The following is a 9,880-nucleotide window of genomic DNA, read 5'->3' as shown; positions in this document are numbered from 1 at the left end:
ACTGCACACAATGGAATATCACTGAGCGTGTATAGCCACAACACGCGTCATCATTATAATTAAGAACGTTAAGGGAACACAAATTATTTATTATACATCGTATCATTGTCACATAACATATCATCTCGATAATGTGGTTTGTACAAATAAACCATAAATATAGCTTAAGCGATGGTTATTCCCCAATTTTAACTACGCTTTCCAAGTTTTTTTTTTAAATGCGGTCACATTTATTGAAAAATGTTTCAGCCATTAAGGAATAGCTTTTTGCTGTTTAGTCAATAAAACGTTATTTTGTCCTTAACCCTGAACACGAATTAAATTACAACGCTACTCTCTTTATATTATTATCATCGATTGCCTTTTTGTTGCGTTGCATCGCAAATTCTTATTTTATTTGGTCCCGTGCAAAATGATTATTCACAGCCGTTACACTCGTTTCGTAACCTGGAGATCGTGGCGGATTCTAGGAGGGCTTTCGTTTCAATTCGCACCGTACCGCGACTGAAGCGTTCTTCCTCTGGGTACGGTTAGTAAAACTCTCAGAGCCAAGTGAAGTTTCGATCTGTGTTATCTCGTGCTACATAGACAAAATCAGCGCTAAAAAAGGGCCTTTCTTTGCTTTCCTTTTTTAATCAATTCATGTAGTTTGTATCACGAACAGACAGAATCGAAGGGCTTATTTTTGCGTCGAAAGCCCGTTTGTAAAATTATACACATATTTTCACTAGCTATACAAGGGTCAGGCAAAACTACGGAAAAGCAAATATTACGAGCACTCTGGTTGAAAAGAAAAGTCAAATTATCTCAGGTACGTAACGTTTTTAATCTCGTGTGGACTTTCAAGTGAGTGCTTATTGATTTTTTATAAAAGTTTACCGAACCTTGACGGGCATGTACTAAAACCCGAAACAACGAAACGAAACCACCGAAACCGCCGAAACGAGCGAAACGAAACCGCCGAAACAACCGAAACGGTCGAAACGAGCGAAACGAAACAAAATTACCGAAACAAGCAGAACTTCAATATTTCGCCACCTACCGTACTATACACTCAGTTTAGGCTACTATACACTCCGGTTAGCCTACTATTCGCTCTGGTTAGCCTACTATACACTCCTGTTAGCCTACTACACACTCCAGTTTGCCTACTTTTCACTTAGGTTAGCCTACTATGCACTCCGGTTAGCCTGTTTACGGTTAGCTCTCAATTATTGTAATGGGTTTTGTTTGTTTTGGTGACTTAGTTTCGTTTCGCTTGTTTCGGCTGTTTCGGTTGTTTCGGCGGTTTTGTTTCGCTCGTTTCAGTGGTTTCGTTCGTTTTGGTCGTTTCGTTTTGGTGGTTTCGTTTCGTTGTTTCGGGTTTTAGTACATGCCACCTTGACGTGCTTTGGCTTCAATTTGAGTGAGTGGGCGGTTAGGCTTGTCGTTTTACCGCCGAGAAGGCTACGAATATTAATACATAATAGCTTCGTATGTAGTGTGCAAAATATAGGCAAGCTGATAACAGTTATCACATTAAATTAGTATCCACTTTTGGTTATTCCGTTTCTCTTTGCAGCGTTGTTGAAATTAAAGCTCTTTAATTAAATGCTCTTTGTGACTAATAAAAAATCGTGCTTCATAAATTTGAAATGGCAAAGAATAGCACTTACATACAGCAAACGTCTTGCAGCAATTTCGTTCTTATTTTCCATTTTCAATTTCTCAGTTTTCATTTTTTCCCAGACGGGATAATTTAAAATACGAAAAACAAAAGAGTTTCTAAGAGCAAACTTCGTATTGAAGAATACATGAGCTTTGGACACAATGGAATATCGCTGAGTGCAAATAACTACTACCCGTTCATCATGGGTCGAAACACTGCTAAAAGATGGCTTAAAATGAAGATGGTTCTTAAACTAACACAAATCATCAGTAATTATCGCCTGATAACGTTGTTTAATGGATAAAAAGATAGACAAACGATCAATTGTTCTTGCCAATTTCAACCACACACTGATTCGAAGTCTGCCATTGTTCACAACAAGTTGGAACCGCATCATGGCTCTTTGTGTATAGTCACAAAGGCATTTAATTTCGAATTCCATTTTCGATATTTCAGCAATCCTGAATTTAAGGTCTTATTATATCTTTTCAGTCGCCGGTTTCATACATGCTTTTTTTGCCGGAGTGTGCACGAGCTATCGGTAAAATATTGGTTAAAATCAATGCCATGATTAATTCTAAATTTTAAATTATATATCTACTCTACTACGAACTCTCAAAGCCAAGGCAGGTTTTGATTTATAAGAGTATTTGTTTCACGTAACCAATTAACGTACGTTTCGAAACAGTTTTACTGTTTGAGGAAAACAAGAAAATAATTATGAATTGGCAGTTTCGAATATTCATGCAGATAGCTTTGTAGACAGGTACAATATCTCTGCCTAATTCTCGGACGCCTATAATTCTGGTCACTTCACTTTGACTTTTCTTTATTCTTCGCAAGCAATATTTTCATACCGTCCCGCTTTTTCTTTGTAACTTAAATTTAATCTAACCCATTGTGAACTAAAATATCGATTTTTTTTTTCACGCAATAACAGACAGATCTGCTTGTCCTCCCCACTGAGAAGTTTCGTCGTCTTTGTTTAATTAAAAAAAAAAAACGGAACGAATTAACGTAAAGTTAAGAAATGTGGTAATGGTTGTCACACTTTACTGACTCTCTCTATAGCTTTAGGTTTCGCTAACATTTATCTGGGATGTAGTTATTTCTAGTTTTTCAACTCCACAATTTTTATTTAAAGACTGAATTCTCCCTTCCATACTAAAAGAGAAACGCCACTGGGCATACTCTGTTTCTAGGCAATTTTATTCTAGAGCAAGTAAGCTCTGCTCAGTTATCGCACGTGAGTGAGCACATTTGCATGTATTTTGTCGACTTTTAGCAATTTTAATGTGATTATTCCTCGTTGTTTCGAATCTCAAACGTAAAGTTCGTTTTAAAAATGGTTGCTCCTGTACAATTTTACGTGTGGTTACATTTATCTGATAAGTAGTAGTTTCTAGTTTTTGAGCTCCACTTAGCCTGCGTGGCCGGCGTTCAAAGGGGAAGGAGAAGGGGAGTTCGAGCGTGAGGTGCGAGGAGAGAGCGCGAAGCGCGATCGGACCTTCTCCCCCTTCCCCGATCGCGCTTCGCGCTCTCTCCTCGCACCTCGCGCTTCGCGCTCGAACTCCCCTTCTCCTTCCCCTTTGAACGCCGGCCACGCAGGCTTAGCTCCACTGTGTTTTTAATTTCTAAAGAGAATTTAATTTAAACACTGAATTCTCCCTTTTATAGAGAAACGCCGCTAGGCATGCATTTTTTAAAAGTACTTTTATTCTGGCGCTAGCGAGCTCCGCTCAGTGATCGCACGATCAACTGATCAACTGTCGACTGCCCGGCTTTAGTTTTGTGTTAATTTCTCGTTGCTGCTGCTTTTCAGAATTTCTAGTATTTTGTGCATGTTTTTTCTTCCTTGTAATTTACGTTTAATCCTAGGTATCGTGAACTGAAATATCGAAATATTTTATGTAAATGTGCTTGGTTCCCCTACTGTTAAATTAAATGAAAAACAAAATGAACGTAAAGTTGCGAAATCGGAAATGTGGAAATAGTTGTTAGTCATTAAACTCTTCCTGTGTATATAGTTTTTGATTTCGTTAACATTTATCTGATAATTATTTTTTTTTTGTCTTTCAGCTCCCCTGATTTTAATTCAAGAAAATATTAATTTAGAAAACTCTCGCCACTAGGCATGCGCTGTTCTTATGCAATATTCTGGCGCTATTAAGCTCTGCTCAATAAAAAAAGAAACGCCGCTAAGCTTGTCCTGTGTCTATGCAATATTCTGCGCTAGCAAGCTCTGCTTAAAGATAGAGAAACGCCACTATATTCTAGCGATGAAAAGTTCTGCTCAATAAGAGAGAAACGCCGCTAAGTTGTGTTGTTTCTATCAATATTCTGCCACTTGAAATCTCTGCTAATTAATAGAGAAACGCCACTAGGCATGCGCTGTTTCTAAGCAATATTCTAGCGGTGGGAAGTTCTGCTCATTAATAGAGAAACGCTACTAGGCATTCGCTGTTTCTAAGCAATATTCTAGCGGTGGGAAGTTCTGCTCAACAAGAGAGAAACGCCACTAGGCATGCGCTGTTTCTAAGCAATATTCTAGCGGTGGAAAGTTCTGCTCAACAAGAGAGAAACGCCACTAGGCATGCGCTGTTTCTAAGCAATATTCTAGCGGTGGAAAGTTCTGCTCAACAAGAGAGAAACGCCACAAGGCATTCGCTGTTTCTAAGCAATATTCTAGCGGTGGAAAGTTCTGCTCAATAAGAGAGAAACGCCACTAGGCATGCGCTGTTTCTAAGCAATATTCTAGCGGTGGGAAGTTCTGCTCATTAATAGAGAAACGCTACTAGGCATTCGCTGTTTCTAAGCAATATTCTAGCGGTGGAAAGTTCTGCTCAATAAGAGAGAAACGCCACTAGGCATGCGCTGTTTCTATGCAATATTCTAGCGGTGGAGAGTTCTGCTCAATAAGAGAGAAACGCCGCTAAGCTTGCGCTGTTTTTATGCAATATTCGGCGCAAACAAGCTTTGCTCAGTGATCGAGAAACGCCACTAGGCATGCGCTGTTTCTATGCAATATTCTAGCGGTGGAGAGTTCTGCTCAATAAGAGAGAAACGCCGCTAAGCTTGCGCTGTTTTTATGCAATATTCCGCGCAAACAAGCTTTGCTCAGTGATCGAGAAACGCCACTAGGCATGCGCTGTTTCTAAGCAATATTCTAGCGGTGAAAAGTTCTGCTCATTAATAGAGAAACGTCACTAGGCATGTCCTATTTTAGGCTCTTCAGAAAGCTATGCTTAGTGACCGCTTTTGTCATTTGTTAGCTGTGAACTGACAACTGTAAACTGTCAGTTTTATTTTTCTAATTAGGACCCCTTAAAAGAGAGAACGCCAAAGATCAAATTTCATTCTCAACAGAGAACCAACAAGTAACGGAGGTCTGACTTGTCGCCGAAGAGTTTCATCAAAGAAGTAAGTGATCACGAAAAGTGCATTGCAGAAAGTAATTGCGTTTTTATTATGTTTATAAGATATAACGACTGCGTGATGTAGTACCTCTTAGAGCATAAACCAATACCAAACATGAGGATGGACGAAGCTTTATTCCTTTATATAGACGCATTCTACAAAGTACAAAATACCCAAATGACCGAGTTTCTAACAGCTTATGTTTTGCAATATCTGAAATGTTAAGACAAAGTAAGTCGCAGTACCTAGATCTCAGTTCTCGATTGTTGATGTGGGTGACGTACCTTCAGTCTCGATCTCTTTTCATATAAGGTAACGGCTCAAGTATCATGCAAGTAGGTAAAAGACCTTCGACAACATTTTGTCCTGGTTGTGTTCCTCTTCTTTGCTTTACCCCTCCTTTCTCTTCCTTGAGAGCTTCTCGCTAAAAGAATTTCCTCCGCTTGTTAAAGAGCCTTCCATTGAATCTCAGCTCTTTACCGTCAACAGCTTACTGAAACTAATCTTGTGTTTCTGTCTCTTATTTTTTCCATTTGACAGTCATGTCTTTCAAGTGCGGAATTTTGCTGTTGGTGCTGGTCTGCGGAATTGGATATTGTAAGTATACCAAAACACACGCACGCGCGTTCACACACGCACTCTCACACTCGCGCGCACACGCACATGCACACCAACACGCACACGCACTCGCGCGCACCTACGCTCGCGTCCACTAGCAAAGAAAACAAAAACGATAACATTTAGTTGTTGAAAAGTATAAGTTAATCATTAAAATTTTGAGAAGATCCAGATTAGGAATTCCATTTTCATTGTCGCTTATTTTATTTTTTTGTTTGTTTTTACAGGTGCAGGTATGGATTCCTATAAACTTGGTGGCTTTACAAAAAGGATTAATTAGAAGAGGAACAAGAAAAATTATTTTAATACTCAACTTTTCTTTAACTTTATCTTGGAGTTATTATTATTCTCGACCGCAACAAATCTAGAGATAACTACAAAAAAATTATTGCTAATAGCCCAGTATTATCTGTTTGTGCATTTACAATGCCATAAGTTCAGAATGAAGTTGAGAGACTCACTTTAAATATTTTTAAACTGCACCACGGCTGGGAAAAGAAAAAAATCTGACTGAATTAACAGGTTTAGTGTTGTAGCAGTCATTTGGAATTCTTAGTTTCCTTGTGGTCATACACTGTGCTGTATATCCACAGGTTAGAGTTAAGAATTTTGGTTTTAAAGACGTGAAGATTACAAACGAAACCATTAATATCACTGATGCGAACGATTTATTCTTTACTAGGTGGATGCTATGATAAGCATCCAGATTGCGAGGACTGGGCAAGCAATCATGAATGTCACAACAACCCGTATGCCATGTTAACAACATGCCCGAAAGCCTGTGAAGTCGATTGCGGTAAGCAAAGACTATATATAATCTACCCTTTTCACATTCAATTCTATATACTGTCACTTGAGGCGTAAAAAGTAGACTTTGGCTAAGTTTCACCTGAGGATTAAATTGGAATGCTATGAAAGGTTTTGCTTGCGATTGTGTAGAATACAGGTCGGCGAACAAGCCCGTGAAGTTCAGCCTCCCTTAAAAGCAGCGTTCTTCCCTCTCTGTTTACTAGTACGTCTTAGTTTGATTTGTTTAATTTTTATATAGATCCCTGTAAGGACCACGTATGGTACTGCTCTGACCTGACTGAACACTGCCATACCAACCCGTACGCAACAATCATGAATTGTCCTAAAACCTGTGGTGTTTGCTAGGAAACTAGAAATCTGTGATCGGTAAGTCTGCTTTCTTTAAAAACAGTAAAATAACCAGAATAAAGATAGTTGCTAGCAGTTTCCATTAAAAGAATACTTCATCCTATCTAGCTAAATATTCATCCGATAGTGAAAAACTTAGCTGAACTTAGCTTCCTTACAGAGGCCAATTTCCCCAGAACATTGTTGCGAATCCCTTGTTATTGATTGTCGAGTAACTGTCACGCGCGCAAGTCAGTGTGTTCGATGTTCTTTCAATTTCTCCTAAGTAGCGTAAAAAGAAATGACCAGTCGATCAGGAAGGAGAATTAGTTTTTGGAGTTCCCTTTCCTTCAGATTTTATTTATTAATTAATAATAAATTAATTAATTATAAATAATAAATACTATATATTCATTAATAACTCCAGAGAGTCACGATACGACCTGATTTTGTTCTTCACAGAAAGATCGACAGCTTTGCAAGCAAGCAATCAGGACACAGATCAAAGACTGCTGCCAAAACAAGTCGTAGATGATAATTGTAACTGCTGGGATAACAACACTGATATGGTGTCAATAAAACAAGGGTATAAATGGAAACGCTTGTGTTGGTCTGCTTTCCTCTAATTTTTAAGCTTTATTCTCCTTTTACTAAAACAAATTGTATCTCGTGGGGGGAGAGGAGGGTAGACTCCCATACAGCTGTACCGAAACGTGATTGGGGTGCTCGCCGGAATTCTGAAAAAACTCCTTCGGTACCAGTCGGAGGGGCCATTTAATTTTTTAAAACCCTAAAAAGTACCATTATTGGCTGTTTTATTAATTAGTCAGATAACTGACACTAGCCAGCCGATAACCATGTCCTAAGCAATGATACCATTCCTTGAAAGTAGGCAGGTTTAGTTGCTGTTTGCACTGAGAATAACCACAAGAGATACAAAGCATCTGTGAAAATATGGAGAGTAACACCCTAAAACATAATTTTCAACCCCTAAAACGCAGGGCTAGGATTTCTGCCAGTGTCATTTATAGAATCTCCCCCCCCCCCCCCTCCCCCTTCCGTCAAATTCGTTTCAAATTAACAAAACAACTAAGTGACAATCGAGTTATGATGTGAAAGAAAAACACTTACTTGCATAAACAAGATTAGCTTTACAAAACCTTTATCCCGGACTCTTCGATTGAGATTTCCCGAGATTCCCCTGTTAATCCCCTGTAAATTTTTTGAAACATGGAAAATGTTTTCTACTTTTAAGTACACGCTAACAGTTTACGACCTTCTTTATGGAAAAAAGATAAAGCTGTTGATACAAAAATGTGTTACCTCAATACAATGAGGACTTTCCGAGAGCCGAAGGGATCCCTTGTTCCTCGAAAACGGTTAGTCTATAAACTTGACAACGCTCACAAGTTCGAACATAAGTACCGTATTTTCTCGATTAAACGCCGGACCCCGATTAAACGCCGGCCTCGTATAAACGCCGGGTCAAAATTGCTAGTTTTTAAATAAACGCCGGGGGCGTTTGTTCGAGGTCCCGGCGTTTATTTGAGGTCAAGCTAACAAGTAAATATATTCTGTTTGTCACAAATCTCGATTGAAACATAAACTATCCAATCCGTAATAGTGCACCTTTGGGAAATAATCACCTTTGGATACCCAGGGACACTTTTTCGGGGCAGAACGAAGAGAAAAATCGTCCCCCTTGACAAACTGCCCCTTGGTCTCGAAGATCGGTAACAATAAATCAGTCTGAAAATTTGGCAGAAAATTGCAGTCCGTTAATTAACGCCGGGCCCCGATTAAACGCCGGCTTCAAATAAACGCCGGGTTCACGAAGCCAAGTTTGAAATAAACGCCGGGGGCGTTTATTTGAGAAATTTCATTTTGTGAGCCATAAAAAGTTTTATGTTTCACCATTTGAACTTCGGCGAGATCCAGACATTGATCTCTCATGGGCGCGGTGTTTTGCGTTTGGGAAATCCTATGTTAAATAAAACACATTGCTGTCAACGATGAAATTTTTCGTGTCTTTAAAGTTACAGCGGTTTGCCGTTTGTTTGGGAGCTCACTTGCTTTTCCTAGAGTCAGAAATTTTAACTTTAGCTAGTGAAATTACAATTTTAGGAAATTTAACATGTTAACAATTTCAATTTGTACTCTTTATTGTAAATGCATTATTATATCGCTATCAACGTACAAATTCTCCTCAATAAATTAATAAAAGCCAAGTAAGCAGGTCTTGAGAATTTAGAGACTGAGTAAACACTCTTTCCGTCAATTCTTCCCTCGCTAGATTAGCCTGAGTATCAGGCTTTTCTACAGGGGAAGGGAGAAAGAGTAGAAGCGCGAAAGGAAAGAAAAGCCTGACACAGACGCTTTTATTCCAGTTTTTTATGATTAGTTTTTTATTCCAGTGTTTTTTTCCTCTCCTCTTTCCTTCCCTACCCTCCCCCTCCCCTTAGGAAGCCCCGATACTCGGGGTATCGCTAGATAGACGTCTGAGACAACAAAAAACCCTCACGCTGATGACATAACTGTTTCTGATTGGTTGTTATTTGGTTTGAATGTTTGCATGTCAGTAACAGCCAATCACAGACACTGCACGGATAGCAGGATGAAAATCCCTGCCGGACGTGTTTCTCGTCGGGGATACAGTGTGCGAGAAGAAAATCGTTTGTATCTCGGTCAACAGGGCCTGTTTACATGATTCCGGAATGACTCATTCTGGAACGAAAATCGTTCCGGTATGAAGTTCGTTTTGCATTTACATGACAGAATCGACCAGCTCAACCTAAGGCGTTTTCACGTGCGTGGCTTTCTCGCGAGATCCAAAACAAAGATGGCGCAGGTTTCGCGCGAACATGTTATTCATATTTGCAATTTTAACGAACAATTTGACCATAGAGCTGCTTCTTTGGGCTAAACAGGACACGCCATAATGTTTCTTCGCTCTGAGTTCAAACTGTGGCCCCTGTATGCGGTTTCATCTGGGAACGAAATTCGTTTTGTGTTTACATGATACTAGAATGAAATGTCATACCAGAACGAAAATTTCATTCC

At 39.3% G+C, this 9,880-nt stretch overlaps 1 long non-coding RNA gene across 3 annotated transcripts; it reads left to right on the top strand.

The window, feature by feature from the left end:
* Positions 1–509: 509 nt before the first annotated feature.
* Positions 510–7,419, top strand: LOC144658424 (uncharacterized). Of its 3 annotated transcripts, none has more exons than XR_013571715.1 (6): positions 510–524; positions 732–811; positions 4,967–5,068; positions 5,606–6,479; positions 6,732–6,859; positions 7,283–7,419. It is a non-coding gene; the product is annotated as an uncharacterized LOC144658424 (long non-coding RNA). The 3 variants fall into 3 exon arrangements; XR_013571713.1 differs by having other exon boundaries at positions 3,728–5,068; XR_013571714.1 differs by lacking the exon at positions 510–524 and having other exon boundaries at positions 626–811.
* The last annotated feature ends 2,461 nt before the right edge of the window (positions 7,420–9,880 follow it).

Source organism: Oculina patagonica, chromosome 6 (genome assembly GCF_052425735.1).
Source record: "Oculina patagonica isolate OP01 chromosome 6, crgOcupat, whole genome shotgun sequence".
Lineage (NCBI taxonomy): Eukaryota > Metazoa > Cnidaria > Anthozoa > Scleractinia > Oculinidae > Oculina > Oculina patagonica.
The sequence above is the reverse complement of the archived record's forward strand: the minus strand, read 5'-3'. Positions and strand labels throughout refer to the sequence as shown.